This window comes from Canis lupus, chromosome 35 (assembly GCF_048164855.1).
Source record: "Canis lupus baileyi chromosome 35, mCanLup2.hap1, whole genome shotgun sequence".
Taxonomy (NCBI): domain Eukaryota; kingdom Metazoa; phylum Chordata; class Mammalia; order Carnivora; family Canidae; genus Canis; species Canis lupus.
The window spans coordinates 16,978,435-17,002,539 of record NC_132872.1 but is presented as its reverse complement, the minus strand read 5'-3'; the positions used below and the strand labels follow the sequence as shown (position 1 = coordinate 17,002,539).

Below are 24,105 nucleotides of genomic sequence, written 5' to 3'. Positions count from 1 at the left end.
TCATTAGAAACATGGTGAAAATTAGTGACTCTAACAGAAGTTAGAATATGAACGTTTTATTCCTAGTTTATTATTATTTTAGCACCAGACCTTAATTGATAGGCTGCATCTTCCTTGATCCTATTTTCTGTAGCTGGAGATCTGAGCCTGCTTTCATTCGGTAGCTCCTGATTATTGGCGCTATCAGAGATGAACAGGAGTGTAGATAATCAAAAGTCATTTCCATCTGGCTTAAGAATTATTAATTTCCTTTTGTGAAATTGACTTTGGGGGAAGTCACCGTGTTTGAAACCAGAAAATAAAGCCACACTGTAAAAACTGACTTAAGAAAAATTAGAACATTTGTATACATATCTTTTGTATCTCATCACTCAGCCATCCTTCTCTCCTCCCTCTTTTCACTACTCCAAGTAAATTTACCCTTCCTCTTCCCTCCAAACCAGCTTGCTAGATATCTCACCTTTTCTGCAGGGTGGAAAACAAACAAGTTTGTTTTTAGAAGGAAGGTCAAACTTTTCGGGCTTCAAACGCTCATGTTTATGATATATGTGTTCCCACTTAAGGTAGCCTGTAAAAAAAAAAAACAGGTAACCAGATCAGATTACAAGTACCAGGGTCCAAGGTCAGAAAATCAATGTGCACTCATTTCAGTGGCTTCTGCTTTAAATTATCTCCAGTTAAGCAGCCAGAATGGGCTGGCTCCTTGCTGGACACGGTGAGTACAAGCCTTGCTTTTGGATTTAGTATTTTCTAGCATTGTAGTTCAAGTCTAGATTAGTTCTAGTACTTTCCTTCCCCAATAATCCAAGTCACCAAAAAAAAAAAAAAAAAAATCCAAGTCATCTACCTTCTAGACCTCTTCAAACTAAGGAACATTTTAGAAAATACAGTTCAGAAGTATTTAAGGACAAAGGATGTGCAAAGCTTACCCTCAAGTGGTTCAGGGAGTGGGGGAAGGGGAGCTAGATCATTGGATAGGTAGTACAAATTATAAAGCAAACTGAGTCAAAAAATTAACGGTAAGTGAATCTGGGTAAAGGGTATATTGATGTTATTTGTAATATCTTTATTTTGTAACTTTCCTGTAAGTTTGAAATTATTTCTAAATAACATATTGTAAAAAGCAAGTTTATAGCATGAGTGTATTTTATATATGTATATATTCTATGCACATGTATGTAAGCATATGTACGTACATATTTTATACACAGAGAAAGTTCTGAGGGGACAAGCATGAAGGTGTGACAAAGGGATCTCTGGAGGAGGGAATGTAAGGGTTTCATTTGTGCCTGCCCATATTAACTTTCTGCAACACAAACATACTACTTCTGTAATGATAGACATTTCTGAAAGAACAAACAAAGCCCCCATCTGTCTGGGTTACCCTCCGATAGAGCACTGTTGTCGGTGCTTAGTACAGCCTCCGCCACACACGGTTCTGCTCCGCTCCAGGCTTGCAGGAAACATTGAAGACCCTTGGAGATGAAGTAGAACCTCTTGGGGCTTTGCTCCACCCTGCCTGCCTTAAGGTAGTGAGGCTTGCCTCAGACATTGAATTATTGGGGACAGGGAAAAACCATCCAAATTTTGACCATAATCCCTTCAAGAGGACTTCCAGCCCCTTCTGAATCATACATTGCTTTGGCTCTTTTCAAGCAGTACTTTTATCATCCTCTATAAAGTGTCTTTGGAGATGTGCATTCATGTATCTTGATGCCAAGGCCTGATTTATAATAAACATTGGAATGTGTTGGCTTCATGAACCACCCGCCATGGAGTCCAGTTTAGCCTGAACGAGCATATTGCTCATGTCCCATACCTCAAAAGCTACCCCATTTACACATTCCTGAAATTTGTCAGTAATGGTCCATCTTAGGACCAGAAAACAGAAACGTGTGAGTGTGTATCAGGTTGCAACCTAACAGACGATGGCTAGTAAACCCCATAGCCTTGTTTCCTCTTTTTCGGTGGAAAGCGCCTGAACCTACACTTAGCATCTATATAGGTAATAAGTAGGTAATAGGTAATAAAGGCATAGCAGGCTGTGTGAAAGCCTAGTTAGGTTTCTGTGATTGCCTGGTCATAGGCTTTCAACGGGTAATCCCTGAAAAATTGTAGAGGCCACATGGCCGCATGCTGGGAGACCCAAGGCCTTTCCTGCCTTGAACCTTTCTTGATGGGGTTAACTGTCAAGTTGTTAATAGCTTTGCAATTAGGGAATACTCTTCACAGTGTCCTGTGGTCATCACTAACCTCAAAGAAAGATTTTAATTTGATGTCTTGGGGGCGAGCAGGTATTTTTTTCAGGAACAGTGCACACCATGCTGTGTCACTTCTTGCCTATCATAATTCATGAAGCTTTGTCAGCACGAATACTTGTCAGGGAACATCATCAAACCTGCCCTTCCTAACTTTAAGAAGTCTTTGCTCTGGCTTTTCCAGAAGCCTGCCAAAATTGATTATGTCATCTAAATAGATAAACGCCTCTAGATAATTTATATTCCCCCAATTACCTTCTCCATTAAACACAGAAAACTGCCAGAAGCCCTGGAAACACTTTTGGACACACTTTCAAATTAATATCCCGCCCCCTTTTCAAACACAGGCAGATGAAGTCCATCTTTTTCTTGGTCCACCTTAGCTAAAGATTTTGATCATTCTTAATTCTCAAGTCCAGGTGTGACCTCCAGTGTCTTCCTGGCAGACAGTCCAGGGGCAAGGTACTGGTTTATTTTAATGCACTTCCTCAGAATGCTGTAACCCATGGAATTATACTTTTCCAGATTTCTTTCAAACCCATGGAGGACCCATATTCAGTATTTTTGGTGGCAAACTTTAATATGCTCCTATACGTGCTTAATTTCACACCTTACAACCTATATGAAAAGCGCATGGATCGTTTTTATTCTATTCTTTTTTTTTAAGATTTTATTTGTTTATTCATGAGAGACAGAGAGAGAGAGAGAGAGAGGCAGAGACACAGGCAGAGGGAGGGAGAAGCAGGCTCCATGCAGGGAGCCTGATGTGGGACTCGATCCTGGGACTCCAGGATCATGCCCTGGGCAGAAGGCAGGCGCTAAACCACTGGACCCCCCAGGTGTCCCTTATTCTATTCTTTACTGTCACTCTGAACCCAACACATTTCTTACTCGAAGGACAAAAATTGCTCCTGTCTGAAAAACTTTTCCTCCCATTTTCTCCTTCCCCTCATTAGGTACTAAGAAATCTTCAAAATCAAATTTGGGGCTTTAATTTAGGAAATATTATGGATGAAATTCTAATTAGAAAGGCAAGGGTTTTGGTACATAATCCTGTTTGGCCAACGTGTCCCCTATCTTTTTTTTTTTTTTTTTTCAATAGCAGCAAGTAAATACGAGTAGAAAAGTACACTTAAATATGCAAGCTGTGTCTGCTGCTGACACTACTGACCTGCCTCCGTAAAAATTGGAATTCATTCTCATAAGTAATGACACACCCAACAGGCTTCCTAGATTGATGCCTATAATTCTAGATTATCTACCACCTAAATGAACCAAGGCCACTGAGACAAAATCTAGTCTAAAATTAAAAATAAAGGTGCAGGGATCCCTGGGTGGCTCAGCAGTTTGGCTCCTGCCTTTGGTCCAGGGCACGATCCTGGAGACCCGGGATCAAGTCCCACATCGGGCTCCCTGCATGGAGCCTGCTTCTCCCTCTGCCTGTCTCTCTCTCTCTCTGTCTCTCTCTCTCTCTCTCTGTGTGTCTATCATGAATAAATAAATAAAATCTTAAAAAAAAAAAGTGCACCTTGGTGGCTCAGTTGGTTTAGTGTCCAACTCTTGATTTCAGCTCAGGTCATAATCTCAAGGTCCCGAGATCAAGCCCCAGGCTCCTTGCTCAGCAAGGGGTTGGGGGGGGTGGTACTCTGCTTGTCTCCCATTCCCTCTGTCCCTCCCTCTGCCCTTGCCCCTGCTCAAGCTCTATCTCTAAAGTAAATAAATAAATCTTTAAAAAATGAAGTTAAAAACAAACAAAAAAAAGATAATAATTCTCTGAACTTAAGTCACACAGGTTCACAGTGTCCCCTCTGCATTGTGGGATGGCATCAATATTGCCCCTTGGGCCTGGATTCAGGTTTTTAGGGAATTCAATCTTATACAATTTAGGAGCTCTCTTTAAGAAGAATTTTTAAAAAGATTTTATTTATTTATTTGAGAGAGCGAGACAGAGAGCACAGTAGTGGAGGGGAGGCAGGAGGAAAAGGAGAAGCAGGCTCCCCACTGAGCAGGAATCCCCACTGGAGGCTTGATCCCAGGACCCTGAGATCATGACCTGAGCCCTGAGCTGAATGCAGACGCTTAACAGGCTGAGCCACCTGCATGCCCCCAAGAGGAATATTCAAAAATTCATACGCAAAATCAAATATGAAAGGGAGTACTTATTTAGAATGAGAAAAAAAATCACAGTGAATTAAAAAGTTCAAAAAACTGACTGTGGTTAGACAAAGATGGTCCAATTTCTTTGCTACTCATCCCATTAAGAGGTGAAATATAGTTCCATTCCCTTAAATGTGGACTAGCTTTAATGTCTTGAAGACCAATTCACTGTAGTGGAGGTGACATTCTAGGACTTGTAAAATTAGAGCTCAAAACATACCCTGCACTTTCACTCAGGCCTCTTAGAACACTTATTCTTAGAACCCACTCATCCACCCACGTTTTATCCCCAAGAGAGGATGTCCCACAATTATCCCCAAGAGGCCCATGGGGACAAAACTGAGGCTTCTGGTTGAACAGTTCTAGTTGAGCTGTCAACCAACAGCCAGCACCAACTTGCTAGGCCATGTGAGCTGAGCCATCATAGAAATGGACCCTCTAAGCCCATGTGAACCACCCCACCTGAAACTGAGAAAACTATTTCCTCCTGAGCTCTGCCCAAATTGAAGATTTAGGAGGAAATGAAATGTTTATGTTTTTATTGTTGTTGTTTTAAGCCAGTACGTTTTGAGGTGATTTGTTTTATAGCAATAGATAACTAGAACACTGATAAATATTATAAAATCCAGAAAAATCATAATGCATCTTTTCTATTATTAACTATCTAACATACCCCTATAATATTCTTTCTACCTTTTTGGCCTATATTCTATTTGATCACCTCTTCCTATGGGAATTTAATAATATCAATTCTATAACAAGAACAAAAACCAATATAGATCTTTCTATGACATGACTGATAAAAATTTGGTTTTTATTTTTTATAATTTTGTAAATGTGCTTTCAGCTTCACGACTTGAGTTAATGCTTCATGTCCACCTTCACCCACAGTTTCTCGTCAGATGATGCTTCTTACCATGGGCCAATCCTTGAGGGAACTCTAGACTTTCTCTTTTTTAAGATTTTATTTATTCATGAAGGACACAGAGAGAGAGAGAGAGAGAGTGAGGGGCAAAGACACAGGCAGAGGAAGAAGCAGGCTCCATGCAGGGAGCCCAATGCGGGACTCTATCCTGGGACTTCCTGATCACGCCCTGGGCTAAAGGCAGACGCCCAACCACTGAACCACCCAGGGATTCCTGAACTCTAGACTTTTGATCTCATTTGATCTGGCCTCAGATTGCCAGCTGCTGCAGAGATGCTGGTCCAGCTCCACCAGAAGTCAAGTCTTTGGTCCTGCCCACCCCCACCATATTTTTACCCTCCCTACTTCTAGATGAGTCCTTGGTCATAGTGGTCCCCAACTAGGAGCAAATCTTATTCTAAGGGCTTCTCCTTGGGTTGCAGTCCATGGGAACCAGTAGTTGCTAGAGGCCCACCAGGGGTGGAGGTGGTATTGATAGCCCTTTGGCTGCACCCAGAGCCCAGGACCATCAGGCTAGGGAAGTGGTCCCAGGTGGGGCTCTATGCATCTCCAGAGAAGAATACTAATTTGGAGAAGGTAAGGCATGTGAATGAAAAAAAACATGAAATTTTAACCTCATTGACTTTATATAAATCTACCGCTGTTTCTCATTGAAAGATTTGTTCCCATCTTCTCATAATCTGCTAGTTACGACCAAGGATCTCCAGTGCCTGCTCCCCTTCTGCCTTTGCAGTAACCTTTACATTGGGCCCTATCAGTCTATGAGGTAAGAACACTAGTGCTCTAACCAGGTGTGGACTACTCACGAAGAGGCTGGAAAAGTCTTGGTCATGGACCCATTTGCCCTTTCCTGATTTAATTCTTGGACCCCAGCCTCCAAAATAGATTCTATACCGTTTTCTCATCCCTATCCCTCCTATGTACCTTTTGGCCCTCACAAAAGGCAGCATCCCCAGTCTACTGTGAGCAAGTACTAAGTCTACTATATCTTGGCAGCCTAGCTCTTGAGAGGCTAATAGCAGAGCTCTTTCTCTGAAATCCAGTGAAGCTGCAATTACGAAATGTGTTCTTTTAACTCTCACATCCTCAATATCTAGACTTTGACTGCCCTCTTCCAAGATGTCTTTGTCTGATTCCTCTCACCTGGCCGCAGCTCTCTTATCATTCTCCTTTTGGGCCAACATTATTAACCAGAAAAAGTTAGAGAAGTGAAGGGTATTGCTCAGATCCTATATAGTGAAACTTAAAGCGAGGTTTGTTTAGAGTATTTTCAGCCTACCAGTGGTCCAAGCAATACCAACCTGTTTCTAGAATCTGAACATTACCTGCCTAGTGCCTTCTGTCCCTCAGCATCCAGATAGCATATATGTGACTTTTGGTGGAAAGTCCTCACCCTACAGTAAAAAGAGGAATGGCTGATGCTGTTGGTTAACCCTTCACCATCATGTAGAAGTTTCCTCTATTGTTAATAAAAGGTCTATACATATTTGCAATAATGATAAATGGCGGTTAATGAGGCTCTAATACCAGATAGCCCGGCTTTAAATCTCTGACCCCACTTAAAGCTGTATGATTCTGGGAAAGTTATCTAAGTGCCAAACCTCAGTTTCCTTGTTTATAAAATGGGGAAATAATTCTTCCTACCTCACACATTATTGGGTTTATACAACTTGGTTATATATATATATATATATCTTAGAACAATGCCTGCCATATAGCAAGTACTTAATAAATGTGAGTCACTATTATTGCTAGGTGTCTTCTAGGCTCCCATAAAACTCTGGGATGCTGGCTACCAGCATGTTCAGCAGTCCCCTAATTCTAACCCAGTCCTCTTCTATGTGATTCTCTGAAGTCTCCTATCCAGTCTCTTCCCCAGGGACCTCCACTCAGCCTTCAGTCCCAGGAAGGAGGAGTAGCTCAGGCTCATTATTGCTCTCCAGGTGCATCTTTCTGACATAAATTCTGTACCTTTCTTCTTCAGGTCTTCCCTTTTGACTCTTCACAACTAGTTAGTATTTTAGTCATGCTATAAAAAATACTTATTTCTCAAGGTAACATGTATGATCTGATCAAGGGAAAGATTTCATTCAAGGATGTTGGCTAAGGAAGCACAAAGATGAATATTTTAAGACCTTTTCCCCCAATTCTTAAACAAGAAGTCCCCATCCTCTTTAAATTTCCTTCTCTGAATCCCAGCCTTTCTCATCCTCTTAAGAACTTTGGTCCTTCAGTTATCCCTTCTCTCTTCTGCATCAACCAAACTTTCCTCCTGCTGGATCATTCCTCTCATGCAAAGATGTGCTACTATCATCCATCCTTAAAAACAAAACTAAAGAAAACACCCCCAAAGATCCTCTTCAATTACTACACCAACATTCTTTTCTTCTTCACAAGAAAACAGATTGCAAACATTTTCTACATAAATCATTTCTACATCTTCACCTTCCATTACCTTCTCAATCTACTTTATTCTCAACAATAACCCAAAATGCCTTCATGCTAAGGTCACCAGCAGCCATTTCTCTGACATCATCTTACTCGACCACTCAGAAGCACTTACACCACTGTATACTGTCTCATTCTTGAAGTACTCTCCTCTTAGCTTCCCTGACATCATCTCTCCTAGTCTGGCCACTTTATTTCAGTCTCCTTCACCTGCTCCTCATCTAAAAGTTAGAAATTCACCTGGATCTCTTCTCTTTGCTTTATACATTTTCTTTGTGTGATCTCATCTATTTACATAACTTTTGAAACCATCTATATGCTGACAACTCTGAAATTTATGTCTCTGTTCCATTCTCTGAGCCTCCACAGTTGTATATCCAACAACCTAGTTGACGTCTCTTAGCAGTTTTGGATGCATCTCACTATACTTGATTTTTCTCAGGGATTGGTACTTGAATAAAAAGAACAAGTTTGTGGATAAGACATCAACAAAATAGGGGAACCACTCCAAAATTTTTTAAAGAATACATTTAATAGGGCAGCCCTGATGGCCCAGCGGTTTGGCGCCACCTTCAGCCCAGGATATGATCCTGGAGACCCGGGATAGAGTCCCCCGTCACGCTCCCTACATGGAGCCTGCTTCTCCCTCTGCCTGTGTCTCTGCCTCTGTGTGTATGTGTCTGTGTGTGTGTGTGTGTGTGTGTGTGAGAGAGATGAATAAATAAATAAAATCTTTAAAAAAAAAGAAAGCATTTAATAGGAAATATTATAAAAATAAAACAAGATACATGGCCATTACAGTTAGGAATCAATTAGCTTTTCATTTGTTATAATTTACTGTTGTTTTTATTTTGTATTATGTTTAAAGAAAGGAGGCAATATGATATTTTTTATTGTATGAGGTCCCTAAAGATCCTAATCTGCTCCCATCCTACCCAGTTTTCCTCATATCAGTAAATGCACCAACATTGTCATCCATTCAGTGTTATAGTCAGAAATAGTCTTTAGTCTACCATAGTCTTTGATGGTACCCACATTCAATCCAGGAACATGTTGGTCCTGGTATATGGCTTTCCAAAATATCTCATCTCATGCACTATTCTGCATCACTGCCACTGACGTCCACTTACAATCTCTCACCTTTGCAAAGAACCTTTTACTGCATGTTCCACTCTTATGCTGGCTCTCTTCTGATACATTCTCCACTCAACAGGCAGAGTGGTCTTTAAGAAAAAAAAAAAAAACATACTTCCAATCCCCATTGCTAAACACCCTTTGATAGTTTCTTACTGCTCTTCAAATATAATTGCAACTCCACATTATGGCTTTGGGGCCCCTCTTCCTCTGGGCACTATGCTTTTCACAATCACAACCTAAACACAACACCAGATCACACCTGAGTCCTGACTTGATCCTTCATTTGGTCTCAGCATTCTTCAGTGACATGCTCTCAGAGAAATTATCTAACTAGAATATGCTCTCTAGTTTTCTATCACTTCACCCTGTTTATTTTCGCAATTTGTAATTTTTTCATTTGTTTGTTTGCTTCCTTCTATCTCTTCAGTTGAGGCTGTACACTACATGAGAGTAGAGGCTTTGTCTAATTTCCTTACTCTGAATTTTTCTATGCCTGACACATAGTGGGAGCTCAAAAAAATTAATGGTGAATTGTGGACTCTACCATAAGTAGACTCAAGGCTCAACCTAATCCCATGACAGCAGTGCTTCTTTCACTCCCTCTCCCACTAAAAGAAACAGCTCCAAAATTTGGACACTACAGTGAGCCATGACTTACTAGCTTTTGATCACAGGATACAATAGAGAGTCAAGCCTATAGATTGTTCTTAGTGAATGATGATGGAATGGATGCAAAAATGAATAAGCAAGTTACTCTGGTCTTCTGTTTCCAATAAAATGAAAACAATAATATTTCAAGACTCCTGGAAGTCTCCTCAGACAAGAGGTTTAAACCACAAGTCTGGACTCTGCTTCTGGAAAGTTCCTAGCAAATTTAGTCCTTGAAGTGCTATAGAGAGATTATTATGAATTCATATCAATGTCTTCCTGTCTCCATCTTCTTTGGTGATATTTCATTGTTTATTATTACATGAAAATGGTGGGGGGCTTGATTAATATGACAGCATACTGATCTCCTGTAAACACTAATGAGCCAGAGAGGTGCTTATAGCTTATCATATGATCCATATAAATGCTTCGTAACGTGTCTATTGCAAAGTAAGTCTCCAATTAATGTTAATATATAAAAATTGTCTATATATATTGACATATACATCAAATTCACATAGTCTAAGATACAGGAGTTATATCCAACATGAAAATTTAAAAAGCTAGTGTTTTAAATTTTCTACCCTAATTCTCTCTGAAGAAGAAACATCACAGACAGCTTTGAAAAATAATTTAGAAGCACAGATTTGGCCTCCCTAACTAGGTACACTTTCTGTTTTGCTACTGTGAAGATGGCATATTAAGGAGGGTGGGCAAGCTGACAAAATTCAGTAAGACACTTAACAGCTTCTGATGCATTTGGACCCAAGGTTTTTCAGAATTAATATTCTAATTTCCATAGAATATTTTATTAGGCTTTAGTAAATCCATTTGATATGTTAAAATTCAATCACACAGTAAATGTAGCATGGCTTTTAGACTGTTAAATTCAGCCCCTCTTTAAAGGGTGGGTATTTACTCCAAATGACCTATCACATTAAATAAAGATCACTTACTAAAAACACTTTTTAGAGCTTCTCATTGGTGTCTACTGAATTAGTGGTCAAATAACTAAACCATAAAAATCATCCATTAAAAGCTGGGAAATATACAACCCAAAATGGAATAAACTTGGTAATTATTTTGACAAGGGTGAAATTGAAGGAAGAGACCTTGCTTAATCCATTGACCCAAACGTGAGGAAGTGTGATAAAGACACCACCCCTTGGTGCTGTACTTCACCAGATTCCTGTGTCTGGGGAAGAGGAAATGAAGCCACCAGAAGCAGCCTCACTCCATGTGGGGATCGGTATTCTGCTAAGCTTTGAACAGGCTGGCACCCAGACCCTACTTGGGCACAGGCACACAATCTAAAATCTGCTCTTAGGCACAGATGCATTGGCACACAATCTGTCCTTAGGCCCAGAAACTGGGAATTTTGGCTTCATTTACATAATATGTCATTCCAACAAAGTGATTGAAACTGCAGGGGTGGGCAAATTTGATAAAATGCAGCAGGCAGAGCAAGAAGAATGCAAACATTGTTGGCAACAGACCCACAGTTTTAAGGAGAAAATAAATAATTTCTGTGGAAAATTTCTGGAAAAATGTATTCCAAATCATTCATGGTAGTTCTCTCTTAAAGAAAGGATTATTGGAGATTTTTTAATTGTTTATTTCTATAATTCTGAATTTTTACTAAATATGCATCATAAGAAAAAATATGAATAATTATAAAGCAGGAAAAACACCACACCGATAATTTGATCACTAACAATCAACCCCCAGATCTTTACTTTTAAATGACTGGCAGGGAAATTTGGAATTTCCCCCTTTTGACCTCCACTAACAAGAAATGGTATATTGTTTCCCTCATGGATGCTAAAAGATTCCCTATTCCTTTATGGGATAAACTCCCCACAAAGTGGATTTGCCTGATATTCAATATGAGGCTGAATCATGTTTATAAAATATTTTTAGTTCATTTGCAGTGAAACAGAATACTCCTTAAACCAGTAGTGCTAGGAAGAAAAATGATTTCATTAACAAAAGTGTTTAGCCAAGATACTGGATGGTACTTTTCACCTGCCACAGCAATTAAAATGTCTCTAATAAAATACCATTGAGATAAACGATAGTCCTTTATTCAGAGCTCATCAGAGAAAATCTAATTTATAGCATTGACTATAACTTGTTAAAAAGTCTCTATTTGAAAGCTAATTCCATGATAAATTTTAATTATGTGGATAGAACTAGCTTCAAAGCTATATTAATTATACATTTAAGCTCTACATACAAACTCGTACATTACAGTACACCCAGAACATGTAAAATATAGTCTGAACCAAATTAAAATATGCCAATTTCCTCAGCAGTTATTTGCTTTTGATATACTGTAGCTATTTCAGTCCATTCTTTATAAACATTAAATTACTGCTGTACTTTCTTAGCCACTTTGCTTCCCGAGAGAGAACTCCGGGCTCTGGTTAACTTTCTGGCATGATTTTCTATTTCTGCAGGTTACAAAGTAGGTATTCAAAAGGCCCTTTTCCATCTAAGATAAATGCTTGAATAAAAGGGATGAAAGTTGTTAGCAAGTTTTACCTTCTTCTCCTAACATCTGGCAGCTATGTCCACCACACTCTCTGCGATTCCTGGTCTCACCCTCCCACTACTGGCTAGGTTTAATGCCCAGCATCACCAACACAGGTCAAGTCACCATCATCCCAGTCCATATAAGCACACATTCCCTGTTTCAGAAACAGTCTAGACCAGCAGCCTGTCCACAAACTAACCAAGATAAAAAACTTGGACAAGATAAAAGCTTGTGCCATCTGTAAATGAACATTGCATCCTCCATTGAGAAAATCTTGGTACCAAGAAATGATCACCTGAACTGAATAGTCTACTGGTGCTGTAGTTCAGTACTATATATGTAGTACAGCATGCAGTAAAAGATTCAAAAAAAAGTTTATAGATTAAAAATTCAGTCTATTTCACTGCTCCTTTCCTTTAGTTTCCTTGTTTCATTCCTTAGAAGTAACTTCATCAGTTTATAGATAATCAGTGCATATAAAAGCATATGTGCATAAAACAAATAATTACATACTGTATACAATTTTCTTCACTTTACTCTTTTAACACTATATATTGGAAATTGTCTGAAATCAATACATATAGAACAGCTTCATTCATTATGAAGTTTCCATGGTATCCCATACCATACATGTACATAACTTTTTAACCAGTCCCCTAAAAGAGATACTTAAGCTATTTTCAATCTTTCTTTTCTTTTTCTTTTTCTTTTTTTTTTTTTTTTTACTGTTTCAAAGAATGTTATGATGACCATCCTTGTATGTTTGTTATTTAAGACATGGTGAGGATATCTGTGGGTAAATTCGTAGAGTAGAATTGCAGGATCAAAGAATATGTGCATTTGTGATTTTGATAAGCTATTGCTCAATAGCGTTTTATAGAGTTTACACCAAACTAAGAGCAGTAAATTAGATGCCTTTCTCCCCATACCTCTGTCCATACAGTATGCTCTCACAATTCTTTTATTTTTGCCAAACTGATAGGAGAAAATGGCACTTCATTATGGTTTTAATTTTTAAATCAGTATTTTTCTTACTATGTTTAAAGTGAATGTATTTTCATTTAAGATCTGTTTATATTTACTTTGACACAAACTGTTCATCTCTTTGTAGGATTTTTGATATTTTTCTTCCATATTGTTTGTATAGACTGAGAAACATATCCTTTGGTCTATGTCATGAGCTGGCACACGAATACTTTTCCCTGGTATGTCATTTGTGGTTTGTCCTTTGTTTATGGTATTCAATGCTGTGAAATTTTTAGTTTAATTTTATATGGTCAAATTAGTCTATCTTTTCATTTATGATTTCTTAGTTTTGGATTAACCTGAGAAATGTCTTTCCAACTTCAAAGTTATTTATACACAGGGATACACATGTAACATACACGTCTGTGTGTACCCATATACATAATATTTCCCTAGTATACTTATATTTTAATTTTTCTATTTCAATCTTTGAAACATTTGGAACTTTGATATAAGTAATGAGGTAAGTATTCAAAAATAATTTCATTTTCCAGATGACTATCCAGTTGTTCCAATACCATTTATTCAATAATTCACTTATCCACTGATTTGCTACACCTTTCTTGCCATATACTAATATCTAATATATATTTGGGCCTACTTACAGACTCTCTTGCCAATTCTGCATGTCAATTCATGCATTATTACATGAGTATAACTACTGTAACTATATATTTTAAGATATGAGAGGGCTTGCAACTTATTATTCTTCCTTTCCCAGAATATTCTTGAATATTTTTTCTATTTTCCATGTGAATCAACCTTTCAGTTCAAAAACAAATAAATGAATAAGTAATTATCCTATCGTACTTATTGGTATAGAATTAAATTTATTGCTTATATTAGAAAGACCTGACACCTTTATATTGAATCTTCCTATTTAAGAAAATGTATACTTTCCAAAAAAGAAAGAAAATGTATAATTTCCTTGTTTGAAGAGGTTTTGCATATTTCTTGTTAAATTTACTTCTATAAATTATTTTTTTATTGATGTAAATGTGATCTTCCCTTCTATTAAATCTTCCAATTGGTTATTGTCTGTACTCATGAAAGCTGTTGATTACTGTTTATTATTATTCTTTGCCATTTATAAATCCCTCTATTGTTTGTTACAATTTTCAGTTGATTCTTTTGTATACTCATGTAAGCAAGTATAACATTTGCAAATAATGATAATTTTATCTTCTTTTTCAAATATATATGCCTTGTTTCTTCTCCTTTCTCATTGCATTAAACAAGTACCTTCAAAACCATTTTTATGGGGCAGCCCGGGTGGCTCAGCAGTTTGGTGCCACCTTCAGCCCAGGGTGTGATCCTGGAGACCCGGATCGAGTCCCACGTTGGGCTCCCTGCATGGAGCCTGCTTCTGCCTGTGTCTCTCCTCTCTCTCTGTGTTTCTCATGAATAAATAAATAAAATATTTTTTTAAAAAATTATTTTTATTTATTTTAAAGATCTTATTTATTTATTCATGAGAGACAGAGAGAGAGAGAGAGAGAGGCAGAGACACAGGCAGAGGGAGAAGCAGGCCCCACACAGGGAGCCTGATGTGGGACTCAATCCTGGGACTCCAGGATCAGACCCTGGGCTGAAGGCGGTGCTAAACTGCTGAGCCACCTGGGCTGCCCCAAAACCATTTTTAAGAAGCAATAGTGACGATGGACACTCTGGTGTTGCTCTTGAATTAATGGGAATTTTTCCAGTGTGTTTTCATTAAACATGATTCTGGCTTTTAGATGGCAACTATTAGTTTAAAACATGACCATATAGTACTTAGTTTATTGAGTTTTTTCTAATACTTCATTTTTATGATTGTATGATTTCTCTTATTTGTTCTCTTCCAGGTGAATTGTATTAACAGAGTTGCTAATGTCAAATTATTTTCCTCTCCTTGAAATAAGCCCATACTGTTTTTCCTACTATGATCAGTCGGGCGGCCCAAGAGAAGGAAGTATGGTCTTGGTATGAACACCACAGCACTGTGAAGAGGTTGGCAGCTGAAATCTGTCATCAACTATGTTCCTCATGCCAAGTTCTCTTGAAAGAGATTTGAGAAGCACACTTCTGCAACCACACAAGTCAATAAAGGACTAGAAGTCAGAAATTTTGAGTTCCAGAACTATGATTGCCAACCAGCTATCCATGTTATCTTAGACAAGTAATTTACTCTCTGAGCCTCACCTTTTTCCTTGCTTAATAAAGATAGACAAATAATAGACCACATGCATTTAAAGTACTAGAAAGAAATTCTGGCACGTAGTGTGCAACAAATATTAACTGTGATTATTAGTACTATTATTAAAAATTCCTTCAGGAAGGAACCCCAGAGCCTAGAAAATAGTAATAGCTGCCACTTATTGAGCACTTACTATATTCCAAACAGTCTGTGTGGCAAAGAAGACAGGATCAGAAGGGTAGGGAGGACAAAAAAGGAAGGGACTGTGGCACTTCATTATTCTTACCACCTTTAAAGAAGAGACTTTCCAGCATTTAGAATTTGCTAGAACAAAAAAAGAAACCTTTGGGGAAGAGACAAAGTGAGCCAAAAAATTTCTTCCTGGTGTGTTTACTGAGAAGGAAAGATAGCAAAATTTAAGATACAGCAATGTTCAGTATACTATGGATACTTAGCTAGAGCTTTATTTGGCTCTATCTCCTAAGTTCCCTCAAAAAATGGGTGAAGGGAGATTCTTATGGAATCAATAGATTAAGACAGAGCAAGAATTTTGCACATGCAAACATTGGTTCCAATTTTCCTCCTTCTACTTACTAAATTTGAACAAAATCCTTAACTTTCCAGTCTTTATCCTTCAAATGGGATTGGTTTAGGGAGTAAATGAGATAATTATAATGTATATAATGTATTTGACCCAGAATAGTTGGATAATAAGCATAGCTAATTAATATTATTAGAGCATAATTCATGGTTTACAATGACCTAAATTTTATTTATAAAACTATTATCAGAGGGGCACCTGACTGGCATAGTCCAAGAGCACGGAACTCTTGATCTCAGAGTTGTAAGTTCAAGCGCCATGTTGAATATAGAGATTACTTAAAAATAAAATCTGAAGAAAAAAATAAAATTACTATCAGAAAAGATGTTAATTTTTAATAAGTATTCATAGCCACCAAAAATATTTTTCATGAACTTTAATCTTACAAGTCTTAGGAAAAAACACACATGCTACAAAAAATGTAAAAATAATTACACTTATGCTCTAAATGTAGTTTTGATCTTCCAATGGAAAAAATTTAAAAGAACATTTTTAAAATAAATTCATCTTTTCTGGACAAACTAGCTGAAATATTTGGGTTTTTTAAAAAAATTTATTTATTCATGAGAGACACAGAGAGAAAGAAGCAGAGACCAGGCAGAGGGAGCCTGACACAGGACTTGATCTCTGATCCCGGAATCACGCCCTGAACCAAAAGCAGATGCCCAACCGCTGAGTCACCCAGGCATCCCCAAAATATTTTTTTAATGATTTTTTATTTATTTAAGAAAGAGAGCAAGGGAGTGAGAAAGAAAGAGAGAGAATGGGTAGGAGGAGAAGCAGAGGGAGAAGGAGGAGAAGGAGAAGCAGGCTCCTCACTGAGCAGGGACTCTTGGGATGGTGACCAGGGTCATGACCTGGATCATGACCTGAGCCAAAGGCAGACATTTAACCAACTGAGCCACTCAGGCACCCCTGAAATATTCTTTTTAAATATACTCACAAAAGCTACCCCCTTTCCAACTCCTAAGTCACATGGAATAGCAAAGTATAGGAACAAATGGTAGCTATACTTGTGGTGAACACAGCATATTGTATAACTTATCAAATCACTACGTTGTACACCTGAAACCAATGTAACATTGTGTGTCAACTATTCTCAAAAAAACAAAAATAAGTAAAATAAATACTAACCAAAAGCTACTCCCATTCCAACTCCTAAGTCACATGTAATAGTGGAAAGTACAAGAACCTAAGCCACAAATACCCAGTCATTATATTAACACGATCTTTATGTAAACCTGAATTAACACATACTTAACAGACTATACTAGCTAATTTGGAGATGGCTGTTATTTCAATGGATGAAATATGTGTGTTTTTGGATAATCTCTGTTAAGGTGAATTTTTTTTTTTTTTTAATCTAAGGGGAAATTTCTTTGATCCTGAGAAGATGGCAAAGATAAGATTAAAAGTTTATATGAGAGGGATCCCTGGGTGGCTCAGTCGTTGAGTGTCTGCCTTTGGTTCAGGGCCTGATCCCAGATTCCCGGTATTGAGTCCCACATCAGGCTCCCTGCAGGGAGCCTGCTTTTCTCTCTGCTTATGTCTCTGCTTCTCTCTCTGTGTGTCTCTCATGAATAAATAAATAAAATCTTTGAAAATAAAAAAATAAAAGTTTGCATGAGAACATACACAAAAACTTTAAAAGACAAAGACCACAGTTTATATAAGATAGTTCCTCGAGAAAAAGCATCTATTGTACAGCCTTGTGATTGTTTCCATCCACATGGAACAACTCCAGCTGCTTTCAAAAATCAACAAATGATAAGCAGAAGGAAGATGGGAAGAAACAACAGCACTTTTGTTATGTCCAACTGATAAACACTGGGTTGCATATATATAATGTTAAGCACAATTAAGCACAGAATTAACATCATTTGTAATGCAATTAAATAAGGCAGCTGAGACAAATGCAAAAGGGTCTCCAACACATTGCTTTGATGATCTAAATTCTTATCACCAAGTTATATATTTATAAAAAATATGGACAAAGAGCCAATTAATTTTTTTCTGGATGTATGTGCACAGGCTATTGCTAAAGGTCTGAAGCAACTTTCATCCTGTTATTCATCAAGTTTGGTAAATTTTAACCTTCCATGAACCATGCCTCTCACACTGTATCTAATTAACCTAGAATGAATCCAAAAACAGCCCCAATCCTGCATTTTAGTAGTTACAGCAACATGGGTAAGAAATACAGCTTATCTTTCACAAAAGTTTGGGGACTCAAATTTATAAAAGAAGTCAAGAACAAATGATAGAATGTCCAATGTTTTAAGTATTAGGCTAGCACTTGAAATAAATCATTAATTTACTCAACAAATATTTACTGAGCTCGTACTCTGAGTAAGCAGTTACCCTAGTCAGTGTTAAAGATAAAGGGATTATAAGGATATCACAGTCTGGTGGGAGTGACAGGCATATACAGATGCGATTTCAATACAATGAGAAATGCAGTGGTGACATGGGGTCCTGGCGTAGGACAAGGCATTTATATTATGTTGTGGGAGAAGAGAATTCAGAATAGCTGCTCAGAGGTCATGGCTACGTTGTAACCTCAAGGATGAAAAAGGGTTGATTTTCCTAATAATCTCTAACAATCCCCAATAGCAGGTTACATAAATATGCCCATTTTATAGATGAGGACATGGGTATACTCTGATTCAGAGCTGATAACTGACAGGACCAAATGTACCTAATCCCAGCGTCATACATTTTCTATTTTTCTCTGAAGATTGAGAAAAATATTCTGCCTGTATCTCCAAGTCACAAAATGTTATTACCATTACTTATCTAACAATACAACACATCGTTCCCTTCTTACAATTGTCACCATACTCAGCTAAGAGAATGCAATTGCTGGCACATATCTCTGCCATATACTCTTAGAAATTCTCAAGAAAGCTCAATATATTACACGTATTATAGAATAAAAACTATTGCTGTGAGAAGTAGCTCTAATAAGGTCATTATAAGTATCCGGAAATATTTCCTTTAATTGTTCAAATAATCTCAGATTTAATCAGAGAAGAGGAAGAAGTCCTTTTTTTAAGCTCTTATTTATTTGGGAGAGAGAGAGAGAGAAAGAGAGAGCAGAGAGAAGGACAAACATTATATGGTCTCATTCATTTGGGGAATATAAAAAATAGTGAAAGGGAATAAAGGGGAAAGGAGGAAAAATGAATGGGAAATATCAGAAAGGGAGATAGAACATGAGAGACTCCTAACTCTGTATGTTAGGAAACGAACAAGGAGTGGTGGAAAGGGAGGTGGGAAAGGGGGTGACTGGGTGACGGGCACTGAGGGGGGCACTTGATGGGATGAGCACTGGGTGTTATGCTATATGTTGGCAAATTGAACTCCAATAAAAAAAAAAAAACTGAGGCCTTAGCCTGTGAAATCTGACGTTGAAAGAGACTATGAAAAAGCTTTAGGAATTGTAGAACGGGGACACCTGGGTGGTTCAGCGGTTGAGCATCTGCCTTCAGTTCAGGATGTGATCCCGGGTGCAGAGATCGAGTCCCGCGTTGGGCTCCCTGCATGGAGCCTGCTTCTCCCTCTGCCTGTGTCTCTGCCTCTCTCTGTGTGTCTCTCATGAATAAATAAATAAAATCTTTAAGAAAAATAAAGGAACTTTGGAACCATCCTGAGTAGGAAACACTCACTGTTTCTATGTGTCTCTCCTTTATGATTCACAGAGAACACTTCACTTCTGACACTTCTAGTGACCAAATGTGTGGGTTTTTCCCCCATATCAAGAAATTCTGTGATACCAGTGGGTGTCCTACAATTTAACTCATTTCTGACACTACCTGGACATTTTATTTATTTATTTTATTATTTTTTTATTGGAGTTCAATTTGCCAACATATAGCATATCACCTAGTGCTCATCCCCTCAAGTGTCCCCCCCAGTGCCCGTCACCCAGTCACCCCAACCCCCACCCACCTCCCTTTCCACTACCCCTTGTTCGTTTCCCAGAGTTAGGAGTCTCTCATGTTTTGTCTCCCTCACTGATATTTTCACTCCTTTTCTCTCCTTTCCCCTTTATTCCCTTTCACTATTTTTTATATTCCCCAAATGAATGAGACCATATAGTTTGTCCTTCTCCAATTGACTTATTTCACTCAGCATAATACCCTCCAGTTCCATCCACATTGAAGCAAATCGTGGGTATTTGTCGTTTCTAATGCCAAGGACTTAGTTTTACAAGACTGTCTCTCCTCAGCCCCCCACTGTCTACTTCAGATGCCAATTCCAAGTCTAGTCTGTCACTTGTGCTTAACTTATTGACTATAAATCAGAGGTTCCCACGACCTCCACCTCAGGTTCAATTAATTTTCTAGAGTAGCTCACAGAACTCAGGAGAAGTTTACTATTTATCAATTTATTATAAAAGGATAGAATAAAAACCAAGAAGAACACCCAGATGGAAGAGATGCAGAGAGCAATGTATGTGGGAAGGCCACAGAGCTCCCATGGTCTCTCCCAGGCACCACTCTCATAGCACCTCCACTTGCTCACTAACCCAGAAGTTCTTCTAATTCATACTTTAGATATGTTTATGGAAGCTTCATCGTGGAGGCATGATTGATCATTAACTCTAGTTCCACTCCCTCTCCTCTCTGGAAAATGGGGGGGGGGGGGGGGGCGGGAAGGGTATAGAACTAAAACTTCCAGGCTTCTGATAATGGCTTGGTCTTTTTGGTAACTACCCTCATCATTCAGGAACCCACCAAGGATCACCTCATTAGAGCAAGAGGCAGAGAACTATACACACACACTATATATATAATTATATATATAATTAATACACATAGTATAATATAAATAACATATTATATATACTGTGTGTACATATATATATATTTATATTTCCAGTATCTCACACATCCTTATCACTTATTACCAGCAGTTCATGCTTCAAATTTAGCTACCCATAAAAGCACACAATATCATCAATATCATATCATTAAGCCATGTCATCAACAAGACATGTCATTAATCCATAGAATAAGAGATCGAGAGAGATCCACAGATGCCTTCAAAATTTAACAGATATTTATTGATGACGTAGTATGTGCCACTCAATGTGCTTCCCACTAAGGAATTAATGTCAAGTAAGCCGTAGAGTGCCTGACCTTAGGAACTTGCAGTCAATGGTGGGAGACAATAAAGTAATTAGAATATAAATGCTTAGGCTCTAGCTCTCTCATTTTACATAGGTGGAAAAGAAGATAAGAAAATTAGTTTATCAAACTCTTATTATGCATTGTTAATGGAAGTTGAAATTGGTTTAACTTTTGCTGGAAGACAATATGGGATATCTTGATGCAACTATCCTAAACGAGAATTTATCCTTCAGATGTACTTGCAGAAATTTCAAAGATATGTGAGAATATTCTCGCAGTGTTGTTCATATTAGAGAAACATTGGGAACAACCTAATCTATCAGTAAGTGACTGATTGAATGAACTAGAGAATACGGTGCAGCAATTTAAATGCGGGAGTAGATTTGGCATAAAATAAACATGGGAAGATATTCAAGAGCTATTGATACAGGAAAAAAGTGGTAAAACAGCATGGGTAATATTATTCTATCTTTGTTTAAAAAGGAAAAATATCACCCCAACAAGTACGGGTTTAGAAAAATAAAGCTCAGGGAAATGTACACGTTTTATTTTATTAAACAGTTGTTCATACAAGGACTATGAATACTTTTTCTCTTTTATGTTAATATCTCTGTAATGTTGGGTTGGATTTTTTCCTAAAGAGTTAAGTTGATAAGATTTATAAACATTGTGTCTTTCAAAAGATTTGACATTTTTGAGCTTTTATATTTATGAAAATTCTTTGAAAACTGTAAAGTCATAAATAAATTATGGGATTATCTATTTGCATTAGTGATAAATAATATTCCACATTATTTTGAGGAACTCTAAAAGAGAAAATGCAGGAAAAAAAAAGATTTTAAAGTCACTAAAAATAATATTAGGAATTAGGATAATAACATAGTTTCCTAGCTTCTTGCAAGCATTCCTAAACTTTAATCTGGGTCTCTGGAGTCCTGGTCTAGTTCTCTTTCTATGCACTTATCTCTTGCCTTATGGGTAATCTGTTAAAAGCTTTTGCTCAAAGGCAAAAACTTGTCTAAGTAACACAGATTCTCATTACAGAAAATGCAAATTTTGGAGTGTTTCTATGAATGGAAAAAAAAGTTGCTAATATTGCTAATAAGTACTTGTAATGCTATGCTGTGGAAACAGTAAACTTTACACCACCAGAAAGTAAAGCTGAAACAACCAGTGGCTTAGCCTGTCACTGTATAGGCCTCACAATTATCTAGAATTCAGTTAACCAATGTATTTAGGAGGCATTTTTGTACAAAGTAATCATAACTTTTTACAAATAAATATTTACATATAGCTGAAAGAAGATGTAATATGAGGGCCCCTCCTCTTACCCAAATAGAAAACTCTAACAAAATGAAATCAGAAACTCAATGTGTAGGACATTTGGGTGGCTCACTCGGTTAAGCATCTGCCTGCAGTTCAGGTCATGATCCTAGGGTCCAGGGACTGAGCCCAAGGTCAGGCTCCCCACTCAGTGAGAATCTGCTTCTCCCTCTGTTCCTCCCCCCACTTGTGCTCTCTTTCTCATAGATAGATAGATAGATAGATAGATAGATAGATAGATAGATAGATAGATGATAGATAGATAGATAGAAAGAATCTTAAAAAAAAAACACACACATACATACACAAACAGAAAGAAACTTACTGTATGAGGATGAGGTGCATGATTGGACAACTAAAGTTCCCATGCATCTGGTGACACTGCAGCCAGGGTCTTGGCTCACCTGAAGCAGAGAAGTTTGCTTGAATAGCAAAATCAAGTGTAAAACCACCTAATGGGATTTAATGTTTGCTGAGAGTTCTCTTTGCAAATTGAAGAAATTCACATACCCTAAATTGAAGAATGTAAAATTTAAGATGATGTAAAATTTATCAATCTTCAGATTTGGCCACCTCAGTGCACAGAGGTGAAAGTGAAGATACCACTTTATTTAAATTTGAATTGCCTGATTGGATGGTTGAGTATGTAAAGGAATATTAAGATAAAAATTTCTGCTGAGACTAAAGACAGACATCAGATAACAAAGATAGCTGTGAAAAATATCAACCTTTAGAATTTATAGTAAAATCTGTGTAAATTTTTATTTTTGCTCATTCTTAAACCTTCTCACTTATGTGAAATGTACAAACTGGTACTCTTTTATCATTTCTGGCAAGAGGGCTCCAAGGAACCACCTGGGGAGACTGTTATATGTCCCCGCAGCCTGGGGAACACTGGGGACTAGTGCCAGACTGTCATCTGAGAAATCTAAGTGGGAAGAGGAACACCATCTAGAAGCTGATAGGAAAGGGAGAGAAAGTATGGCATTAGATAGCTAAAACCCCAGAATTTTCAGGGAAAAACATGCAGGGGTATTTCCTGTGGATGTGATGTAAGCCATGTGCAAGACAACCTGTGTGGGGTTATCTTAGAATCTGTCTATGAGGTCTAACAGACCTCAGCAAAGAGAAGCTGAAGACATCACCAGATTCCATGTAGCTGGTGGTGGAAGGATTAACCCACCCCTGAAGTGAGATGCCTTTGCCCATAGTAAGGCCTGCAGGTAAGAGATCCCTTGAGATGGGGACTCCAAAGTATCCAAAATAGAGTCAGTTCTATAATTAGAAATTTGAATACTGATTGAATATTTTATCACATTAGAAAATCAATAATTTTTAGATATGATAATGATATTATGGTTATTTATGTTTTTAAAAGGAATTCTTCACTTTCAGAGAAATATGCTGAAATATTTATAAATATGAAACAATACCTGTGAGATTTACTTCAAAAGAATTTGGGAGGATAGAGAAGTAGAGAAAACAGGATTGACAATTTATTGATAATGGTTGAAGCTGAGTGAAAAAGTACATTGTGGTTGATGAAGCTTTTCTACTGCTGTATATCCTTGAAAATTTTCCAAAATGGAATTTAGAAGAAGAAAAAAGAGTAAGCTTAAAATTTTGCTAAAGTACTAATCAGTGTGCCGAGTTACCATAAATTTGATATAAGGAAGGAGAGAAAATAAGAATATATATTATTTGCCTAATTTTGAAGAAAGAAAACAGCTACTAG

General features: G+C 37.7%; 1 long non-coding RNA gene across 1 annotated transcript; it reads right to left on the bottom strand.

Moving 5' to 3' along the window:
• Positions 1-62: 62 nt before the first annotated feature.
• LOC140625084 (uncharacterized) lies at positions 63-23,416 on the bottom strand. The gene is made up of 4 exons (XR_012024466.1): positions 22,881-23,416; positions 22,696-22,774; positions 461-568; positions 63-180 (listed from the first exon to the last, which is right to left on the bottom strand). It is a non-coding gene; the product is annotated as an uncharacterized lncRNA (long non-coding RNA).
• Between the last annotated feature and the right edge of the window lie 689 nt (positions 23,417-24,105).